This window comes from Mesocricetus auratus, unplaced genomic scaffold, assembly GCF_017639785.1.
Source record: "Mesocricetus auratus isolate SY011 unplaced genomic scaffold, BCM_Maur_2.0 Super-Scaffold_100004, whole genome shotgun sequence".
Classification (NCBI taxonomy): Eukaryota; Metazoa; Chordata; class Mammalia; order Rodentia; family Cricetidae; genus Mesocricetus; species Mesocricetus auratus.
This window is the reverse complement of record NW_024429189.1, coordinates 59,452,742-59,475,611: the sequence shown is the minus strand read 5'-3', so window position 1 is coordinate 59,475,611 and position 22,870 is coordinate 59,452,742. Positions and strand designations below refer to the sequence as shown.

Here is a 22,870-nt window from a genome sequence, read left to right as displayed (position 1 = left end):
CTAGAGTGTGTGTGAATGGGGATAAGGAGGGTACATGTGAATGTGAAGACCAATGTCAGGTGTTTTTCTAACAGCTCTTCATTTTGGCTTTTTAAAGATTTATTTTTATGTGTATAATTTTTGGTTTTTGTTTTTTCGAGACATAGTCTCTCTGTAGCCTTGGAACCTGTCCTGGAACTCACTATGTAGACCAAACTGGCCTTGAGCTCACAGAGATCTGTCTGTCTCTGCCTCCTGAGTGCTGAGATTAAAGCTGTGCGCTGCCACCCAGCATGTATAAATGTTTTACTGTAAGTGTGTGCACAACATGTATGCCTGGTGCTCAAAGAGGTCAGAAGAGGGCATCAGATACCCTGGAACTGGAAATACAGGTGGCTGTGAGCTGAATGCAGGTGCTGGGAACCAAACTCAGGTCCTCTGCATTTTAGTTCTTGAGACAAGGCCTCTCAGAGAACCCTTGGTGTCCCAACTTGGCTTCACTGGCTGGCCAGCAAGCTCCAGGGATCGTCCATTCTCCCCATGCCCCAACCCACCCCAATGGCACAGGCCACTACATCTAGCTTTCACATATGAGTACTAAGAATCTGGGTACTCGTGCTTGTGCAGCAATTACTTCACCAGAAGAGTCATCTCCACAGCTCCAGTTCATGCACTCTCTGTTGATTATTTCTTTGAGAAAAAAAAGTGAAAATATACTCATTAAAGATGCCAGGTGAGAACCGGGCGTTGGTGGCGCACGCCTTTAATCCCAGCACTCAGCAGGCAGAGGCAGGCGGATCTCTGTGAGTTCGAGGCCAGCCTGGTCTACAAGAGCTAGTTCCAGGACAGCCTCCAAAGCCACAGAGAAACCCTGTCTTGAAAAACCAAAAAAGATGCCAGGTGAAACCCTGTCTTGAAAAACAAAAAAAAAAAACAAAAAAAAAAAACAAAAAAAAAAGATGCCAGGTGAAACCCTGTCTTGAAAAACAAACAAAAACAAAAAACAAACAAAGATGCCAGGTGAGCCAGGCGTGGTGGCACACGCCTTTAATCCCAGCACTCAGCAGGCAGAGGCAGGCGGATCTCTGTGAGTTCGAGGCCAGCCTGGTCTACAAGAGCTAGTTCCAGGACAGCCTCCAAAGCCACAGAGAAACCCTGTCTTGAAAAACCAAAAAAGATGCCAGGTGAAACCCTGTCTTGAAAAACAAAAAAAAAAAAAACAAAAAAAAACAAAAAAAAAGATGCCAGGTGAAACCCTGTCTTGAAAAACAAACAAAAACAAAAAACAAACAAAGATGCCAGGTGAGCCAGGCGTGGTGGCACACGCCTTTAATCCCAGCACTCAGGAGGCAGAGGCAGAGGCAGGCAGATCTCTGTGAGTTCGAGGCCAGCCTGGTCTACAGAGTGAGTTCCAGGACAGCTTCCAAAGCCACAGAGAAACCCTGTCTCAAATAAACCAAAGGGGAAAAAAAAAAAAAACAAGACGCCAGGTGGTAGTGGCACTCAGGAGGCAGAGGCAGGCAATCTCTGAGTTCCAGGCCAGCCTGGTCTACACAGTGAGTTCCAAGACAGCCAGGGCTACACAGAGAAACCCTGTCTCAAGAAACCAAAAATAAATTATTAATAATAATAGTAATAATTAAAATTAAATTTAAAACATAATAAAAATACTGTTTTGGTTAACTATTAAGCAGTTCTGCCCTGAGGTCACTAGGGATCTCGGAATGCCAACTTCACCATCTCCCTCATTTTTAAGTGAGTCTGTACCTACATCATTCTGAAAAGGTGATTATTAAATTTTAAGGGATAATATTTCAAAATCACCCTTGGCAATTGTCCAGTATCCTGTTGTCAGGAACTTCTAACATATAATCCATATCCCTTCTGTTGCCAATTAAAATATATTTCCTCTTGTCCTGTTCTCTATGGAAAGAGAACATCTGCTTAATACCACTTGAACAATATCCCTTCAAGAGACTATAAACTATAGAAAGTCCATTTCATACAGCTTCGTGTAAATGCAATATAGCTTTATATGGGTCACCTTACACAAAGAACATGATTAAGAGTCTTATATCCCTAATTCTATCACTGACTGACTCAAAGATGACAGGAAATGAAAACCACACAGATGCTGTGCTTCAATTATCCCATCAGTAAAATGCAAATAGTTAAAACCAGATTGCTAGAAGAACCTAGTTCCTCAAAAAGCAATATATGCAAGAGAATCTAGTGGAAGCAGGAAGATTCAAAGTAATCCTCTACAGAAAATCCAAGGCCAGCCTGGGCTACATGAGACTCTGTGTAAAGTTTTTAAAAAATTATTCTGAAGTCCCAGTTTTGGCCCACCCAACAACTCTCAAATCACATGCTCTAAGGAAGCTACAGATGTTTGTTGTGATCTCTGATTTAAGAAGAATCATTTTGGACTGGAAAGATGGCTGAGCACTTAAGAGTACCGTCTACTCTTCCAGCAGACGTGGGTTCGAGTCCCAGCACCCACATGACAATTCACAACCTAAACAACACCTTCTTCTTCCACCTGTGGGTACCAAGCACACATATGGTACACAGACAGGCAAGACACCCACACATACATATAAAATAAAAATTCTTTGTTTTTTAAAGAATCATTTTGTATTTAAGATAAGATCTCCTCTTGTTGCCTAGATTGGACTTCAACTTATAAATTAATTACAGGCATAAGCAACCATACCTGGTTTGGAAAGTAGTATTTTTGTTTTTGTTTCTGTTTTGAGACAGAGCTTGCTATGTAGCCCCAGCATACCTGGCACTTGCTACAGCACAGGCCAGCGTTAAATTCATGGTAATCCTCCTGCCTTAGTCTCCCAAGTACTGGGATTATAGGCATGCACCAATACATTCAGCAAGAATCTTTAACAATAAAACATGACTAATATATTGCCATAAGACTCCTAGGCATATAGTTAAATAGCTGAGAATATATCATACACATATAGATTCACAGCAGCACTATTTACACAAAAAGAAATGAAGGTGAAAAAAGTTCAACTGCTCAAAAAGGGTAAATGGATCAATCATGATACTTATACAATGGAATATTATTACTCAACCATTAAAAGGAATAAAGTACTGACATGGTACTCCTGTAGCTAAAAAAGCCTCCAAAACATTATGCTAATCGAAGAAGCCAAAGATAAAGATACAGTCAGTAAGTAAAAAGAATGCTAGGAGAACTAGAAGCTGGGCACAATGGCAAAGTCATTGTCTTAGCACTCAGGAAGCAGGGCAATGTCAGGTCGGAGATACAGTGAAAATCTCTCAAGAGAGACAAGGACAGAGAGAGAAAGAAAAGAAAAACAGCTATGCCTTTAATCCCAGCACTTGGGAGGCAGAGGCAAAAGCAGGAGGATCTCTGTGCCTTTGAGGCCAGTCTGGTCTACAGAGCAAGTTCCAGGACAGGCTCCAAAGCTACAGAGAATCTCTGTCTTGAAAAAAAGAAGGAGGAGGAGGAGGAGAAACAAAGAAGGAGAGAAACAAAAGCAATAAGGGAAAAAATAAAGGATGAACTTTAAGGTTCAAGACACACTGGGCAGGAAGATGAAAAGAAAGTTCAAAGATAGTAAAGGTTTAAAGTACATAGAAAGAAAAGCCTCTACCCTCCAAGGCCAACATTTAGTGATCGTGAGAATCATTTCTCACGCCATATGACAACAGTTCCTCCTACCCTAGCGCAGCCCCCCTCTTTCACAACCTCCTAGCAAGACAAAGACAAAGAACAAAAAAATGAAAGCACCAGCTACAATCAAATGTGAAGGCCATTTCCACTTCTTCCCTCCCATTCCTTTAACCCATTTCTATCTGGCTCCTGACCAGTAGTTCTCCACCATTGTTCTTACTAATATCATCAATGATCTGTGTTGCTAAACCCAACAAAATACAGCTGACTGTCTCTTCCTTGAAATGGGCTGTTCTCTGCTTCTAAAATAGCAGCCTTTTAGGTTTCCTTAGCTTCCTTAGGACTCAGTCCTGAGCTCCCCTCACCCTACTCTCTTCTCTTCTCTTCTCTTCTCTAGGGAGCTCATCCATTTCCTGGGTTATAAACATACTCTACCTACCAATTCCATCCAGATTTCCCTCCAGCACCATTTTCTGCATCAGCCCAAAGTCACTTACTCAAAGTCTCCATGTGTGCTTCACCAGCATATCATGCCTGGTGTGACTAAAGCAAAAGTCTTCATTCCGCTCTTCAATTCATCAAAAACTGCTCTTCTGCCTGTGTCCACGTGAAAAGTGGCGCCTTCATCTACCCAGATGCTCTCAGTAGAAACCTGGGCTCATACTTGACACCTCCTCCTCCCACAGATCTAGTACATCATTAGGTCTTGTTTGTCCTGATTCTGAAATACTATTCTAAAATATTAAAATACTAAATGTCTATTTACCATCTACAGTCTAGTCTAAACTATCATCAGCTTTTGCCTGGGCTACTAACTAAATTGCTTCCCAACTATGCTTCCCCCATTTCTTTCTTTCCAAACCACTCTTCACATGGAAGCCAGCACAATGTTTTAAAAGCATATATTAAGTCATGACATTCATTCAAAAGCAGGTCATGATAATGTATACTTGTGGTCTGAAGTCAAAGCCAAAAAACCACTTGAGTGAGCCTAGGAGTTTGGGCAAGCCTAGACAATATGTTGCAAGACCCCCCCACATGCCAAAATAAATTGGCCTGATGGTCTGGTGATATAAAATTCAGTACTCGGGAGGCAGAATCAGGCATGGTCTACATACTGAATTCCAGGACAGCCAGGGATACACACCTTTTCTTGGGGAGGAAAGAAGGGAGAAGAATCCTATAACCTAGGGGCAAGAACAGGAAATGATGGTACCAAGCTGCTCAAATCCTCAATATTAACTAGCTGTATACCTAGAGGAAACTGCTTCACGTCTGTCACCAATCGTCATACCTATAAAATGGTGAGATTAAGAATACATACAGCTAGCCAGGCGGTGGTGGCACACTCCTTTAATATCAGCACTCAGGAGGCAGAGACAAGCGAATCTCTGTGACAAGGTTTCTCTGTATTGCTTTAGAGGCTGTCCTGGAACTGCTCTGTAGACCAGGCTGGTCTTGAACTCACAGAGATTCGCCTGCCTTTGCCTCCCAAGTGCTGGAATTAAAGGTTGTGTGCCACCAATGCCCGGCGGATAGAGTGTATTTTTTAAACATTGATTTGAAACATTGAATGTCCACTTGTATAAGTGATGAGGATCCCATAATACTGGATTCATAAACTGGCTTTTGTTTGTTTCTTGTTTCTCAGGTATGGACTATTTTTTTCAGAAATCCATTACCCCCATTACTAGGGATTGAACCCAGGACCTTGCACATGTTGGACAAATACTCATCACTAAATTTTATCTCCACTGCTAGAATTATTTCTTGATTATAACTCAGTTTAAACCCTTACCTTTTCAGACTTGAGTTCATTTAGTGAATATTGGTCTTAGAACCAATGTATACTGAACACTCTGCCCAATGGCACAGGAAAGGTTCTGTGTCATTAATTCATTCTTTTTGTTTGTTTTTTTGTTTTTCGAGACAGGGTTTCTCTGTGGCTTTGGAGGCTGTCCTGGAACTCGCTCTGTAGACCAGGCTGGCCTCGAACTCACAGAGATCCGCCTGCTTCTGCCTCCCGAGTGCTGGGATTAAAGTCGTGCGCCACCAACACCCGGCTAATTCATTCTTTTGTATTATACCTTTATGATGTAGCTACTCTATTTTTGTTTGAGATATGGTCATGTTATGCAGTCTAAGCTGGTCTTCTGATCCTCCTGTCTCAGCCTCCTGAGTGCTGGGATTAGAGGCTAGCCATAGGTAATCTTCCCCGCTTCCCCCCAAGACAGGATTTCTCTGTGTAACAGCCCTAGCTGTCCTGGAACTTGCTCTGTAGACCAGACTGGCCTCAAACTCACTGAGATCCACCTGCCTCTGCCTCGAGAGTGCTGGAATTAAAGGCGTGCACCACCAACGCTCGACAGTCCTTACCATTTTATAACAAATACATTAATTATTCCAGTTTATCTAAATAGGTTTGGTAGCTCTGATTCTCCCCTAATACTATTTTTCATTCATTTAATCACCTTCTTCTAAATCATTCAGCTTGAACTGGTCCAAACAGCAAAATTCAGATGCTTACTAAGATGTTTTCTACCTTTTTACAAAGGAATGAATGCTCTATCCTAAAATAGACCTGGCCTGTTTTACTACAACATCTCACAAAAATTTGTCATCTCTCTTACATCTGGAACCCTGTTCCCAATACTGTTGCTTTCTAGACTTCCCTCACCCAGAAAAGATTCATCATTTGGTTAATTGAAGGGTACTGGGAGAAGGAAGCAGCAGATTTGAGGTTGTACCTCCCTGTTCCCTGTTAAATTTTTCTCCAAAGCTTCAACACTTCAAACTACGAATCACTATTATTTCCTCTCCCTGTGGCTGCTCCTCCTCCTCTTACAGAGTCTCACTATGTAGCCCTGGCTGGCAGGAAAGTCAATATGTAGACCACGCTTGCCTGGAACTCACAGAGATCCGTCTGCCTCTGCCTTCCAAGTGCTGGGATGAAATGCGTGTGCCACCATGTCTGGCCTGTTTATTCTTCTTTTGAAGAACATATATAATCTTCAATTGATTGTACTAATGGTTATGATAAGTACTGTCATAAATCAAGCGATTTGAAGTACTCTGCACAGTAATTTAATTCTCACAACTGTGTATTTTAACAGATGAAACTGGGATTAAGTAACTTGCCTTGAGAGCTACTAAATAGGGGCTGGAGTGATGGCTCAGTGATTATAAGCACTGACTGCTCTTCATGAGGACAGGGGTTCAATTCCCAGCAACCATATGGCAACTTACAACTGTCTAACTCCAGTTCCAGGGGATTTGACATCCATGGCAAAACACCAATGCACATGAAATTTTTTTTAAAAATATTTTTTAAAAAGAGCTAGTAATAGTAATTCCGAGATTTATAACCAAGCTATGTAGTTAACAGAAGCAGTAACAACAGGATGACACTAAAGAGTTTGAGCTGGATGTGGTGGTACTTGCCAACACTTGGGAGGTCAAGGCTGGATCACAAGTTCAAGGTTTATCTGTACCACACAAGAGACCATGACTCAGTGAAGGAGAAAAAAAAGGCTTGGAAAAGATATTTGTTTTCTACTGTTAGAACAAAAGCTCATGCAGCCTAAGATGACTTGGAACTTGCTTATGTATCCTGATCCTCTTGCCTGTACCATCTAAGTGCTGGGATCACAATCATGTACTACTACAACAGGTATTGACAGGAGCTTTTCCATGGTCAGCTAGACCAAAATTCTCCAGCTGCTTCTCAAATCAAACACCCATGTGCCCCACAGCCAGGAAAAACACACACTTTATTCAGCAGAGCAGAATAAACAAAAATGACAAAAAGTAAATTTTTCTCAGTCAGTTTTAAAAAGAGAAACACAATTTCAATAAGCAATAGTAAAACAACCTTTGCAAAATGTTTCTACTTTTTTGGCAGAAGGAACCCAAACAAGATAGAGGACATCCGCTGGGCGTTGGTGGCACACGCACCAACACTTGGGAGGGAGAGGCAGGCGGATCTCTGTGAGTTCGAGGCCAGCCTGGTCTACAAGAGCTAGTTCCAGGACAGCCTCCAAAGCCACAGAGAAACCCTGTCTCGAAAAACAAAACAAAACAAAACCAAAAAAAAAAAAAAAAAAAAAAAAGATAGAGGACATTCAGAGAAACCCTGTCTCGAAAAACCAAAAAAAAAAAAAAAAAAAAAGATAGAGGGCATTATTTTATACACATACAACAAGGACCTAAATTTTCCTTTCAATGTCAGAAGTCTACACCATCTATTTCCTAACCTGCATGTTTCAACTTACTCTCTGGTACAAATGCAGCTAAAGGCAAATATTCTGCACTCAAATTAAACCTCTAAAGAATATGTAATTGGAAAAAACTAACAAATGAGAAATAACTTCAAGTTACAAGTAAAAAAGTTAAAGTCATAATCAAGAATGCTAATGTCAAAACTAATGTCACCATTCAGTACCAGACAAATAGTACACATGCACCAGCCTTAAGTGAAAATTTCTAGAGTAGGCAGGCAGTGTGGGGCAGCCTGTAACCCTAACACTTGGGAGGCTGAGGAAGGAGGATCATGAGCTGGAGTTCAACTTGGACAACACAGTTAAGATCTATCTCAGAAAAGGGAGGGGGAAGATTTTCATTGTGATGGCAGGAAAAGAATTGATAAAATTATGATATCTTGACTGCAGCCTTTCAGGGAGATTATGGATGCCATGAAAGGAACACAAATGCTTACCTCAGTCCTTCATCTCTTTACCCATTTGTTTTCCTCAGCACTGTTTCAGCCTAAATTCCAACCCTTATCAGATTCCTAGTCAATTATACTCTCACTGGAATTAAACATATCGTTGATCTAATGTATCTAACGAGCTTTCAAAAAATATTTCCAGAAAATAGGCAAGCCTGAAAGTTAAGTGTTGAAACATAGTCACAACCAAAAAACAGCTTGATGAGGAGCTAGGGATATAGCTCAGCCGACAGAGTTCTTGTCTAGTGAGCACAAAGCCCTGATTTGCACTCCAGCACTAAATAGACCAGGTGTATTAGCTCATGCTTGTAATCTCAGGACTCAGAAGGTAGAAATAACATAATCAGTTTAAGGACATTGTAGACTACATAACACCTGTCTCAAAATGCAAAAACAAAACAAGTTTATCTAGAAGTTTCTTATCAATTCTAAAAGCAAAAGAGACAGAAAAAGTCAGAAAGTAGTTAACACTTACCAACAAACACAAAAACTAAGACTAAACTCCAAGGAGAGAGAGGTCTGCAGCATCCAAACCAATCACTAGCAGTTCCAAACACATGCCTGCCTACATGTACACTGGAAGGCAAAAATTCCATCACTGAACCACCAATGCTCTACATGCACAGTGGGAAGCTCATCCTGGGCTGGCTCAACTTCTATCTTCCTTGACTGCCACAAGGGTGCCTTGAAAGTAGAAAGACTACTAACCTAAATGGCATCTAAAATTGCTTATCTATGAAACACAGAAGTAACACATGAACACTTTTTAAAATATTTTAATAAAAAAAGTTCATGACTAATTATTATTAATTATTATCACATTTATTTGTTGGCAGGAGAAAGAAACCATAAATAATCCATACATTAATCAACATATATATGACAATTAAAGACAAGGTGCAAAAGCAGGTTCTCCCCTTCTACCTTGTGGGTCCTGGAATGGAACTCAGGTCATCAGGTTTAGTACCTTTACCCTTACTATCTTACCAAGTCTTTTTATTATTATTAATTTTGTTTGTTTTTCAAGACAGGGTCTCTCTGTGTAGCCCTGGCTGTCCTGGAACTCACTCTGTAGAGCAGGCTGGCCTTGAACTCGGAAAGTCTACCTCTGGCTTCCCAGTGTTGGGATTAAAGGCAGTCTCTGCTGCCACCATCACCACCACCAGGCTCTGTCTGAGTTTTTATACACAAATGCTAAGGAAAGCCTAACAGTGGTGGCACACACCTGTAATCCCAGCACTCTGGAGGCAGAGGCAGGCAGATCTCTGAAAGTTCAAGTACAACCTGGTCTACAAAGTGAATTCCAGGACAGCCAGAGCTGTTACACAGAGAAACTGTGTCTCAAGAAACCAAAAAGAGCCGGGCGTTGGTGGCGCACGCCTTTAATCCCACCACTCGGCAGGCAGAGGCAGGCGGATCTCTGTTAGTTCGAGGCCAACCTGGTCTACAAGAGCTAGTTCCAGGACAGCCTCCAAAGCCATAGAGAAACCCTGTTTCGAAAAAAAAAAAAAGAAAGAAAGAAACCAAAAAGAATGATACTAAGGATTGGAATCCTCGAGTCCTTGCTTACCCACTGAACCATCTCCCAGTCACTAATTTTAACTTCTCAAATGAAAAAAAAAGACAGTTCTGGTCTGTGTTTTTTATGAACTTGATACAAGCTACAGTTATCTGAGAAAAAGGAAGAGAAAATGCCTCCATCAGATTGGTCTGTAGGCAAAGCCTGTGGGAGTATTTTCTTTATTAATGACTAAAGTGAGAGGGCCCAGCCTCTGCGGGAAGAACCATCTTGGGATGTTAAGAAAGCAAACTGAGAAAGCCATGAGAAACCAGTAACGAGCTCTCCTTCAAGGTCTCAGCTTCCGTGTCTGCCTCCAGGTTCCTGCCTTGAGTTACTGTCCTGATTTACTTCAAAGACGGACTATGATGTGGAAGTATAAGCTCAAATAAACACCCCAAATTGTTTTTGGTCATAATGTTTTAGCACAGCAAAAGAAACTCTAACTAAGACACGATCTCTGTGGTCTCATTAGCAGAAGGAAGATGACAAAGGGAACATCATTGGATGTCATCATAAGATACACATTGTGCCACTGTGGCTTTAAGGGCCTCAGCCTTCACAAGTCAACCTGTTGCAAATGTAGCTGTTTGCCAGGCACAAGTGTGACTGGAGTGCCAATCAAGGCTAAGAGGTGAAACACTCAGGACTAGGCGAATAAGGCACTTAAATTTGTCTATTGCAGATTCAGACAAGAACTCCATAAAGGAATAATAGCTAAACCCTAGAGGGAGGTAATATCCAATTCCAAACATGTATCCTTTCTACATGCACTCATCCTAAGCTAGCTCAATCACAAAAAAGAAAAGGAAAAAATTTCTAATGCTCTAATTAACCTGAGAGTGAGAAGCTAAAAAAGAAAAACATAAATTATAATTCCAAAAATAAACAAACCAAGAACAAGAAAAGAAAACTGGAAGTCACCCAAAGCTAGGGCATACTTCTGGATAAGTAGGGATCATAACAAGAAACTGAAAGTACCAAGCTTATGAGGAACTGAAGAAAGAAATAAGGATAATGATGACTAAAGGCACTTCAGTTTGTTATACTATTGTGTTGGTTTGGTTTTGTTTTTGGTATGCTAAACCACGGGGAAAAATATTTATATCTTATACCAAAATAACTCTATCAAAGCTAAGACAAAAAAAACCTTGCTATGTTAACAGTACTTTTGTTTCTAATTTCTTTAAAAGTCAGATTGATAAGGAGATAAGTTATTGAGTTAAACTGTCCTATTCATGATGATACTGAATTAAGTCCATTAAAGTTTGGATTTAGCATTAATAAAGCAGGGTAAATAACTTCACCAAATTTCCTTCACACACACTGAAAATACATTACAAACTATACAGCATAAAAACATAAGCTTTTAGCTGGGCAGTGGTGGAGCAGGCCTTTAATCCCAGCACTGGGGAGGCAGAGGCAGGCAGATCTCTGTGAGTTTGAGGCTAGCTTGGTCTACAAAGCTAGTTTCAGGGTAATCAGGGCCACTACACAGAGAAACCCTGTCTTGAAAAACCAAAGGGAGAAAAAAAAAAGGATTTTGTTCTTTTAGTAAAAAAATAAGCAGTTTATTTCACTACCTGTGGTCCAGGTCACAGTCCAGAAAACATTAAAGACTTTCATCTTTTTTGTTTTGTATTTTTTGCTTTTTTGTTACTGTTGTTCTTTTCTCTTTCTTTCTTTCTTTCTTTTCTTTCTTTTTATTTTGGTTTTTCAGACAGAGTTTCTCTGTGTAGTCCTGTCTGTCCTGGAACTTGCTTGGTAGACCAAGCTGACCTTGAACTCTCTGAGATCTGCCTGCCTCTGTCTCCCAAGTGCTGGGATTAAAAATGTGGGCAACCACTGCCCAATTGTTCCTTTGTTTCTTAAGGCTGCCTTAGGATTTAACTCAGGCTGATCTAGAGCTCAGTATATAGACCAGACCATGCTAGAACTCACAATCCTCCTGCCTCAGTCTCCGGAGTGTTGGAACATAAGTATGTACAGCCACACCTATTTGAAGCCTGTATCTCTTAATTATCTAAGAACCATCTTACCAAAATATAGAATAATTCAGTCAAATTGTGAACATTTCTGAAATGTCAGGAGACAGCCCATTTGATGGATTCCCAAGATTTAGCTTCAGAGAGTGGTTCACACTGGTGTTCTCAGTACTTGAGATAGAAGCGGGAGGGAGGATCAAGGGGTCCAAGGTCATCCTAAGTAACACAGTAAATCTGAGGCTAGCATGGGATACAAGAGATCATGCCTCAAAAAAACAAAACAGCAGCAAACAAAAAGCACATAGGAATTAATAAGTAAAACTTTCAAAAAAAAAAAAAAACAGAGAAGCCTGATTCTCAGCCCGTTATCTCGCTCATCACCAAGTTCTTTATCTGCCTCAGTTCAACATAACCCTCCACTGATTATTTTTAACTTACTGATTTTTATTTTATGTGCATTGGTGTTGGATGCCCTGGAACTGAAATTACTGATAGTTGTGAGCTGCCATGTGGGTACTGGGATTGAACCTGGGTCATCGTCCAGTTGACCCCTGAGCCAACTCTCCACCTTCCCATTATTTCTTACAGAAACATTATAAAATGTTTCCAATCTTTTCTTTTTTTTTTTTTTTTTTTTTTTTTTTTTGGTTTTCGAGACAGGGTTTCTCTGTGGCTTTGGAGGCTGTCCTAGAACTCGCTTGGTAGTCCAGGCTGGTCTTGAACTCACAGAGATCCGCCTGCTTCTGCCTCTCGCGTGCTGGGATTAAAGGCGTGCGCCACCAACACCCGGCTCCAATCTTTTTCTTAATGATATACACAGCACTTTCCATTTCTTATTTGGCATTCATTAAGAGTCACTAAGATACCACTTACAACTACAAATTCCACGCAGGATATAAAGTCTAGTGAACAATGTTACTTCTGCCTCTACATTCCTTACTTTGGTATACATTTTTCCATCATAAAGTTTATTTCAAAGAATATATAATCTTAGTTTAATTATCCAATCTACTGTCTACACACAAGACAGTCTAGTGGGTCTTCACTAATCCCTTATAAAAAGTACCAAGGTCCTGGTAACTAAGAAATTGCTACTGATCAAAGGATTTGATGTTCATGGACCAGCGAAATGGCTCAGAAGATAAAAGAGGATTGTCGTCAAGTCAGACAACCTGAATTCCCTTGGGAATCGTGTGGTGAAAAGAGACAGCTGACTCCTGAAAACTGTCCTCCAACATCTACATGCATGGCATGGCATGCCCATTTCCAAAGAATGACAGACACACAATAAAATTAAATAAATAACATCCATTTAAGTCTCGTTGATCTCAGGGCTAGGAGTGTAGCTCCATGACAGAGCAAATGCATGAGGCCGGGGGCTCAGAATTCCCAGCACTACAAAAGAAGGAACTTTACACACACATCTAAAAAATTAGAGAAACAATACAATTCTATTATCATCTTTCTAAAATCCATTAAAAAGGCATCCTAAAATTGTGTAGAAACAGACTTTCACAATCTTTATAAAGTCACTCTCCTATGACAAATCCTATATACTGTGTAAACATAAGCCTAGAATGACCTCCAAGCCTTTCTTTCTTTTTTTTTTCAAGGAAGAATGACAGATTAGGATCATGACACTTGATCCAATGAAAATGAAATTAACAAAAACACTTAGACCTTAATGTTTCCAAGTTGGGAAAGAAAAAGAAACATTATGAATATCAAAAAAAGATTCATCTTCAATTTAATATCTATTTGAATAATTTCTATACACAGACTTCTGAACACTTGAATATGAAATGACTAAACCACTAACCAAATAAAAACAGCAAAACCGAAACTGTTTCAAAAGAGACTCCTTGAATTCCCTTTGGATACCTCCTAGAAAAGACCCTGACAAGACAACAACCAGAATTAAAAGTCTTAAGCGTCTCCCATGAGGCACTAAGACAACCCCATAACAGAAAGAATTCCAAAGAGGGCTGAAGAGTGGATCAGGAGCAATCAGAAGGAAAATGGAGGCGAACAAAATTATCCTTGCTACTTTTGCTAAAATGATACAAACTTCGAACAACCAAATTCAGGGGGGAAAAAAATCACTTGTTCCCTTAACTTCTGAAGCCTCCAATGACACAATATATATTCCTAAGAAGGAAGAGTTCCAAGCGATCAAATGAAAAAATTACCGCATGTAAAAAGTGACCATTTAAAATGGGAGAAAGAGTAGAGTGAACCGTTAAAGACAAAAAGAAACTAACAGTGCATTAAATGATTTGTCGGGACCGTAGGTTAAAGTCATGTCCTACACCTCAGCCTGTTCCCCCACCCCAAAAAGGCTAGAACCTGACATTTCGTTCCAAGGAGCCGGGGGGCCTTGTTTCACAACCCTCCACCTCCTCAAAGGGGCCTCGGAGGCTGCACTCAGGGGGGTCCCCAGAGCAACTGAGGTATGACATCCCGAGTCCTGACCTGGGAAAAGGAGAGAGGGAGTAGGGTCCAAGAGAGCTCAGCTCCCACAATCTAGGGGTGACGACACTCGTCCAGGACCCAACATCCCGTCTCTACAGAACTCGACCGGCATCCTCAGCATCTCAGATCTCTCCTTCCGGCTTCTTGCTGAGTTCCGGGCCGCCCTCCGGCCGCGCCCCCGAACGCAACCCCCTTCACTCCCAGCCGCCCGACCGTCCGCGCGCTCGCCCACCGGCCAGCGCCAAGGTCTCCTCCTGCCTGCAGCGGAAGGATGCCGGGCCGGGCCTCCCAGGCTCCTCCCGGGCCTACCTGCGAGACGGGTGAGAGCTCGGCCCGAAGGCCAGCGGGCACAGCGAACCACGGACGAAAGCGGCAAGAGGCCGCAGGAAGCGAGGGATCCGCTCGACCGACCGGCGGGAGAAAGCAGCAAGAGCCCGAGACCTCCGGGATAACTCAGTTCAGAACCTGGCACCGCCGCCGCCGCCACCGCCGCTCTGGAGACATCAACCAAGAAGACGCCGCAAAAGATCACAGAACACACGAACGCCCAGACATCAAAGAAAGAGCGCCCCAGCAATCGTTCAAGGAACTGCAGCAGAGTGCCGAATCATTGCTCAGCTCTTGATGCAGGTCTGGCTGCCGTCCTAGGCATAAATAAACAAATCCAGATCATAAACTTCAGCGTAGAATAAGCTATGTTTCTGCCATTTACTGTTGGTGGCCGGGTGTTTAAGTAATTTAGAGAACTAAAGGCTTGAGACCGGTGCACGACTGTAATCCCAGCATTTTAGGAAAAGGAGATATGAGCATTCGAAGTTCAAAGTCATCCTCAGAGTGAGCGCGAGGCCACCCTCGGCTATATGGGACTTTGTCTTAAGTGAAAAAAGAATTAGTCTTTTGTGAGCGCATTGATTGAAGATCAAATCATAGCAGAATAAAACTCATCTTAATAGTTCAAGTGCCTTACACTTAAGACTTCTCACTTAAGACTTCTCAACAAATAAATGGCTTGGTTCTTGGTTTCCTCTCAGAGCTGTAAAGTGCATGAAATGAGGGCCGAAATGAAAAAAACAAACAGTGAACAATCTCAATGAACACTCCAGTTTAGCTTTACAAGCAAATCCAAGAGAAGATGGGGAAACCTTAAGGTGGGAGAGGAAAAAAAAAGTTCCCGTATTGTTTTAAGTATCTCTGTCTCAGTCTGGCGTTGGTGGCGCACGCCTTTAATCCCACCACTCGGCAGGCAGAGGCAGGCGGATCTTTGTGAGTCGGAGACTAGCATGGTCTACAAGAGCTAGTTCCAGGAAAGCCTCCAAAGCCACAGAGAAACCCTGTCTCGAAAAACAAACAAAAAGTCTCTCTGTCGCCCTCTCTCCCTCTTTGTTTTTTTTTCTTTTTTAACCCTGCCTGTCCTAGTTCGAAACTCACAGAGATCCACCTGCTTCTGCCTCCCAAGTGCTGTAATTAAAGCCGTGTTTATTCTATTCTTTCTTAAAGAACACATATTTCTATTTTCTTACAAATATCTAAACCACAAATGTGCTTTTAATTAGCTAACTAGCTAGTTAACCAACTTATTTTTAGAGACAGGATTTCATGTAGCCCATTCTGGTCTTGAATTCTGTGTAGCCTGGTCTTGAATTCTGATGCCTTTGCTGCAAATTACAGGGATGCACCAACCTAGTTGGTTTGTGGTGCCTGAGGGATTGAGACAGCTTTCACGCCACTAGTTAGCCTGGCTGGCTTGAAACTCACCATGTAGCCCAAGTTGGCCTCAAGCTCAAAGCAATTCTTTTGCCTCAGCTTCCTGAGTGCTGGGATTATACGCAACCATGCCTGGCTTGCTTTTTGTTGTTGTTGTTTTTCAGACAGAACCTTGCTATGTAGTCCATATTGCTTCAAACTCATTATCTTCTTCCCTCTGCCTACCCCTGTAACTGTTGAAATTACAGGGATGTAGGGGCTGAAGAGATGGCTCAGAGGTTAAGAGGTCCTGAGTTCAATTCCCAGCAAGCATGTGCTGGCTCACAACCAACTGTTGTGAGATCTGGTGGCTTATTCTGGTGTACAAGCATACATGCAGGTAGAACACTGTATGCATAATAAATAAATCTTTTTTTTAAGGAGGTGGGGTGGTGGTGATGTACACCTTTAATCCCAGCATCCCAGAGACAGAAGCAGGAAGATCTCTGAGTTTGAGGTCAGCCTGGTCTACAGAGTCTCCAAAGCTACAAACCCTGTCTTGAAAAACCAAAAAAAAAAAAAAAAAAAAGAAAGAAAGAAAGAAAGAAGAAATTACAGACATGTGCCACCGTATCTGATTAATAGCTGCTTGTTTCTAACTATTGTACTAGCCAAATTCCATACTGCAATATTGTTTGTAAGTATTGTTCATGTGATAGGTATTTGTTACTCTTGAGAAAAGGCAGTTATAACATTACTATTTATGATTTAGCCTACTGGACATAAGCAAACAAAAAGAATAAAAGACTAGAAATGATGATACATACCTTTAATCCTAACTTTCAGGAGGCTCACAACTTTAATCCCAGTACTGTGGTGGCAGGGGCAGGTGAATCTCTGTGAGTTTGAGAGGCCACACCGGCCAATGTAATGAGTTCCAGGACAGCCAGAGCTACATAGTGAGACCCTATCTCAAAAAAAAAAAAATCCAGACATGAAACAAGGTACAGGTTTACTTTTCAGCCATATAAGAAATCCAGAGATGTATAGTTTAGAGTAAGTCAGGCTACATCCAACTTCTAAGACTAGGTTCCTTCTTGGTGCCTTTCAGTGTTCAATAAATGGCTTTTACCTGTTTCCAAAATAGCTATTGAAGACCAGACTTTGTATCCATATCCCTTACCCAGTCCAGTATCCATATTCCAGCAACCAAAGCTGAAAAAGCAAAGTTAAGTCCCTGTCATTGGGCACATCATAGGACTTTCCCAGTTAAATTCTACTGGCCAGAGCTTAGCTACTTAGCCACACATGTAGAACTTTGCTCTCTGGGCATGATATACTGTTGCCATCTTGAAATAAAGCAGCTCTAATTATCTGCATAAGACCCTCATTAAGATTTGGCCCACTGGTGGATAATGTCCCCTGGTGGAAAAGGAGGACTCAGGAGTCACTGTACCCTTCCTCTACTCAACGATGTAAAAATAGTTCATTGCTGGAGGAGGGCGGAGACTTGAGTGGTGTAGCTGCCATCAATTGCCCATGCTCCTGTGAGTAATCTCACTGTGTCTCCTGTAAGCAACCCTCAGTTAAACTCATTGGCTCCAGTTAGACTCGGGTAGAATCATTTATTTAGTCTGTTAGTCTGCCATTGATGTGTTATTCAGGATGAATAGGTGTTTTGTTTGCATCTTCCCAGGAATAGTCACGCAGCACCTGCTTCCCAAACAGTTGATATAGAGAATCACAGATGAGTTTCTGAGCAAATTGTACAGTTGCTGCTGTGGGTGATCAGACCTGCAATTGAAGCTAAGCCATATGAGGGTAGGGCTGGCCTGGGGGCAGTTCTGATATGGCCATCCTTCCTCCTGGGGTATGAAATGAAATGTCTTCTTGATATGGTGCTATTGCTTTGTCCCTGCTGTGGGTGATGTGACATGTAACTGAGCTGCTGCTCCCTGTGGAGTATTTGTGGAAGAATCCCTTGGTGACTGTCTTTAGGTCAGCGGTTCTCAACCTTACTAATGCTGCAACCCTTTAATATAGATCCTTTTAATACAGATCTTCATGTTGTGGTAACCCCCACCATAAAATTATTTTTGTTCCTACTTCATAACTAGTTTTGATGCTCTTATGAATCATAATGTAATTATCTGTGTTTTCCAGTGGTCTTATTTGATGCCTGTGAAAGGGTCATTCAACCCCAAAAAGGGTTGTGACTCACAAGTTGGTAACTCTGACCTGTATGGTAGGGAGTACATATCTCCTTAATAAATGAGGCCCAGTATAGGAACACTACTCTCCAATGGCTGACACAATAGAGAATATATATATATATATGCATATATATTATAAAAATTTATTTATTATGTATATAATGTTCTGCCTGCATGTACACTTATATGCCAGAAGGGGCACTAGATCTCATTGTAGATGGTTGTGAACCACCATGGTTGCTGGGAATTGAACTCAGGTTCTCTGGAAGAGCAGCCAGTGCTCCTAACTGCTGAGTCATCTCTCCAGACCAAATAGAGAAAATATTACAATCTCTGAAACTAGAACGCATGGAATGGGGTTGTAAACACACTGTGGCATCAGCTATATGTACTTTGTCGTAAGACATGCAACTGAGGTCCAGCTATCTTCTCAGAAAGGAGGTACCCACATAAGGGAAGACTTTCACTAGCTTCTAAATTATCAGGGAAATTTAGAGTAAGATGTGGCAGTGCATGCCTTTGATCCCAGCACGAGGGAGGCAGAGACAGGCAGATCTCTGAGTTTAAGACCAACTTAGTCTATATTTTGACTATATATTTCAGATCAGCCAGGGCTACATAGTGAGTACCAGTGGTTTTTTTTTTTTTTATGTTTTCAAAGCTGGGCAGTGGTGGCATACACCTTTAATCCCATCACTCGGTAGGCAGAGACGGGTGGATCTCTGTGAGTTCAAGACCAGTCTGGTTTGGTGGGGGGGGGGGGAGAGATGATGAGATGGAGTTCCAGTTTTCTGTTTCTTCCATAAGGGAAAGAGTACAAATTAGATTGTGGTAAAGACTGTCTTCTAAGATCTAAAAACTTAAAATCCATGGGAATAATTGGACAGTGGGGGAGGTGGGTAGAAGTAACAGAAAATCCCTGTGAGGCTCAACATTTAATACAGAGGAAAAGAAAATGTATGATTCAGCATGCAGACAATGGCCCAGCATAATCAGGAACTACTCTGCATCTAAACTGCCCAAATTGGGTAAGACTTCTTTAATGATTTATTTTAGCATGTGTATATGTGTACACCTCATGCTTATAGGTGCCCAGAGACCAGAAAAAAGTGCTTGAAATGCCCCCTGGAGCTGTAGTTATAGATGACTATGAGCCTTCTGATGTGGATGCTGGGAACAAAATTTTGGTCGTTTTGAAAATTGATTTTTCTTTCTTAATTATGTGTATATGAGTGCTGAATATGGGTGTATACATGCACACAAAGAAGGTGGAGGTATTGGAGCCCCTGGAGCTAGAATTACATAGAGTTATATAGCAAAACATCTGACTGAATCAGAGCAAGCCAGTAAGTGGCATTCCTCCACAGTCTCTGCTCCAAGTTCCTACACTACACTGACTCCTGTGTGGGATTAACTCAATGATAAGAGTATAAAGTGTAAAATGAAATAAATCCTTTCCCAGGTCGTTTTTTGGTCATGCTGTTTATCACAGCAATAGAAAAACACACTAGAACAAGAGGTGGGGGGACAGAGAGGGAGGGAGGAAGAGAGGGAAGGAGGGAGGGAGGGAGGGAAGGAGGGAAGGAGGGAAGGAGGGAGGGAGAAGAAAAAGAAATGGCTTCATCTTGGAGAAGTTTTTCTGAGTGTAAAATTAACCTTCAATTTGACAATAAATGACTGCTTGTTCTTACAGGTAAGTTGGTTGGCTCAGACTGAACAACAGAGATCAGAGTTGAAATCCTCGAGCCTCTAGGATTCTTCTAACACTGGAGAAGAACCTAATTAGAAACCCAGTGGGCAGAAGTTGAGATCAACCTGGGATGTGCTGATGTCCTTCTCTACACTGGCATGAACACCCAATGACTCATTATTGTGTTGGTTGTAACTGTTGTATTCTAGTAGGCTCTCCTTGTAGAGATACTCCCCTGAAGGTAGTAGGGTAATGATCTCCCAAGTTTCTTCCTGTTATAATGATCAGCTGGACACGACTTTCAGTGCTAAAATTGTGACAGCCCTGAGCAAACCAAGATAGTTGTCCTAAAAATAGACCTTATCACTGTCAATCACAGGGAAAGAATTTAGAAAGACTAAACAAGGAAAAATGGACTGAAGAATGTTAATTTTGAGTCTGTCATCTTTTATACAATTTTGTAAAATCTTGGTAGAATCCAGACAATAAAACAGGCCCAGGGATGTGGACACGCACACCGAGTTAATAGCTTCCTGTTTCTTTTCTTTTCTTTTTCCTAGCACTTAGAAGGCTGAGGCAGGCAGGTGGCAAGCTTGAAGATAATATAGGCTACATACCTTATGAAGGAAACAAAACAGTTTTTGTTAAGTTTTGCAGAATATGAAGTTATAGCTCCAAGTAGAATGCTTGCTTAGTGTGTGCTAGGTTCTGGGTTTGATTTCTCAGCAATAAATAAACAAACAAAACAAAAGCAAACATAGTGACACATGTCTTTAATCCCAGCCCTTGGGAGGCAGAGGCAGGTGGACCTGAGTTTGAGGCCAGCCTCATCTAGAGTGAGTTCCAGGACAGCCAGGACTACACAGAGAAACCCTATCTCAAAGAACCAAAACAAAACGAACAGGTGGCTGGGTGTGACCTTTAATCCCAGCATTCCAGAGGCAGAGACGTGGGTGGATTTCTATGAGTTCAAGGCCAGCCTGGTCTATAGACTGAGTTCTACCTCAGATATGGCTACAGTCAGACTGTCTCAACTGCCCCCTACAAAAAAACACACAGAACGGTACAGTGGCACTTGTCTGTCATCCCGTACTTGGGAGGCTAAGATAGGAAGATTGCTGAATTTGAGGTCACCCTGAGCTAAACCGTCAGTACCAGGCTAGTATGGCAGCATAATGAGATCTTATCTCAAAATAAATAGAAAAAAAATGTAGGAAGAACAAAATGTGATAAAGTCTTCCTGGTGTAATGCTCAAACTAGTTTCCCATCAACTATTTACCCTCCCCCCTCCAGGACCCCCTTGTACTGGTTGAATTCACTCTCCTGCCAACAAACCCACTCCTCACTGGGGAAGATAAGGATGAGAAATAAGATAGCATTTGGGATGGAAATAAACAGCAGACAATAATCCATAATTGTTTTTTAATCTTGAGGATGAGTCACTCTCAATTTCCACATTTCTCCTGTCATCAGCTGTTCACTTTGAAAATCACCAGATTAACAGTGCCAAAGGCAGGTAGAAAATGATCCAAGAGGCCAATTCAGAGGTGTCACATGACGGACTAGTGGCTAAGAAACTGGGAACAAGTCAATCCTCAAGAAAATCTCGTTTTAGTCCCAGCAAAGACACTGATGTGTGAACCTAATTCACACTTCTATTATCCCTATTAGGTTATTTTTACAACAGTGAAATTTTAGAACAAGAGTTGTTAGGGGATTATTTATTTCCTGGGAAGTTCTGCCTATCACTCTGCATATAATATTCTAAAGTCTAACTCCAGAGTTTATTTCAAGCCATGCTTTGAACTTCTGTTTTTTAAAGATGGGGCTCCCACTATGATCCAGGCTAGCCTGGGATTCACTATGAGGTACAGGTTGACTTTGAAATCACAATATAACCAGTTCAGCCTCCTGAGTGCTGGGATTGCACGCATAAGTCACTATGACTGACTCTGAGACCCTTTTTGTCCCCAGAATTATCTTCTGTTCAAAAGGATTACAAAATAGACTACATAAATATTCTCACACCATAGTCATAAGAAAAATAACCAAGGCAGGTCTAGTGGTATAGGTCTATAATAACAGCTACTCACGAGGCTGAGGCAGGAGGATTACAAGTTTAAAGCCTGTCTAGGCTAGTGAGTTCAAGGCCAGCTTGAGCAACAAAGTAATAAAATGAAAAAAAGAAAAGTGAGCCGGGCAGTGGTGGCACATGCCTTTAATCTCAGCACTCGGGAGGAAGATGCAAGTGGATGTCTGGGAATTCCAGGCCAGCCTGGCCTACAGAGCTAGTTCCTGGACAACCAGGCTACACGGGCAAGATACATCGGCATGTAAAGGTGCTTGCTGCCAAATCTAATAGGAGTTTAATCTCTAGGACTCACAAGGTGGAAGAAGAGAAATGACCCGCACAAGTTGTCCCCTGACCTTCACACATGTGCCATGTACCACACACATACAAAATAAATGATTAAGTACTATTTTAAAAAAAGAAATAGCATAGCTACATGTGACTTTTGTGAACTTGTGGGACTCTCTTGTTCATTGAACTTCCAGGGTCTTTAGATCCTCTGTAAAAGTGTAACCGTGGTATTTTATCTATATTAGAATTGCCTTCTTCAAGTTGACTCAGTCCTTACCCCCACTTACTCTTTATGACTCAAGGGCGAACTGGGACATAGAATTAAGATGTTTCCTCTAGGAACTAGATCCAAAACATAGTCCAAATAGTGCAGGCACACTAAGGATGGTGGCTTCCCACTGTCCTTAATGTCCTCTTCAAAACAATCCTGCACATGCAAACTAATAATTCCTTTCTCTTTAATTTTTTTCTTTTCTTTCTTTCAGCTATAGGGATCAATACCTCACACATCCTAGGCAAGTGCTCACTTATATATCTTCT

The 22,870-nt window shown here is 41.6% G+C and overlaps 1 protein-coding gene and 1 long non-coding RNA gene across 8 annotated transcripts in view; one reads left to right on the top strand and one right to left on the bottom strand.

The window, feature by feature from the left end:
• Ambra1 (autophagy and beclin 1 regulator 1) overlaps window positions 1–14,887 on the bottom strand; it is a 196,486-nt gene extending 181,599 nt beyond the window's left edge. For 4 of the 7 annotated variants that reach the window (XM_040745841.1, XM_040745843.1, XM_040745842.1 and 1 more), the window contains exon 1: window positions 14,691–14,887. The gene's annotated coding sequence lies outside the window, so the exon portion shown is untranslated. The remainder of the gene's footprint in view (window positions 1–14,690) is intronic. The other 3 variants (XM_040745845.1, XM_040745846.1, XM_040745848.1) reach the window with 1 other exon arrangement.
• LOC121140426 lies at window positions 14,875–20,723 on the top strand. Its single transcript, XR_005877256.1, has 2 exons — window positions 14,875–15,011; window positions 19,971–20,723. It is a non-coding gene; the product is annotated as an uncharacterized LOC121140426 (long non-coding RNA).
• The last annotated feature ends 2,147 nt before the right edge of the window (window positions 20,724–22,870 follow it).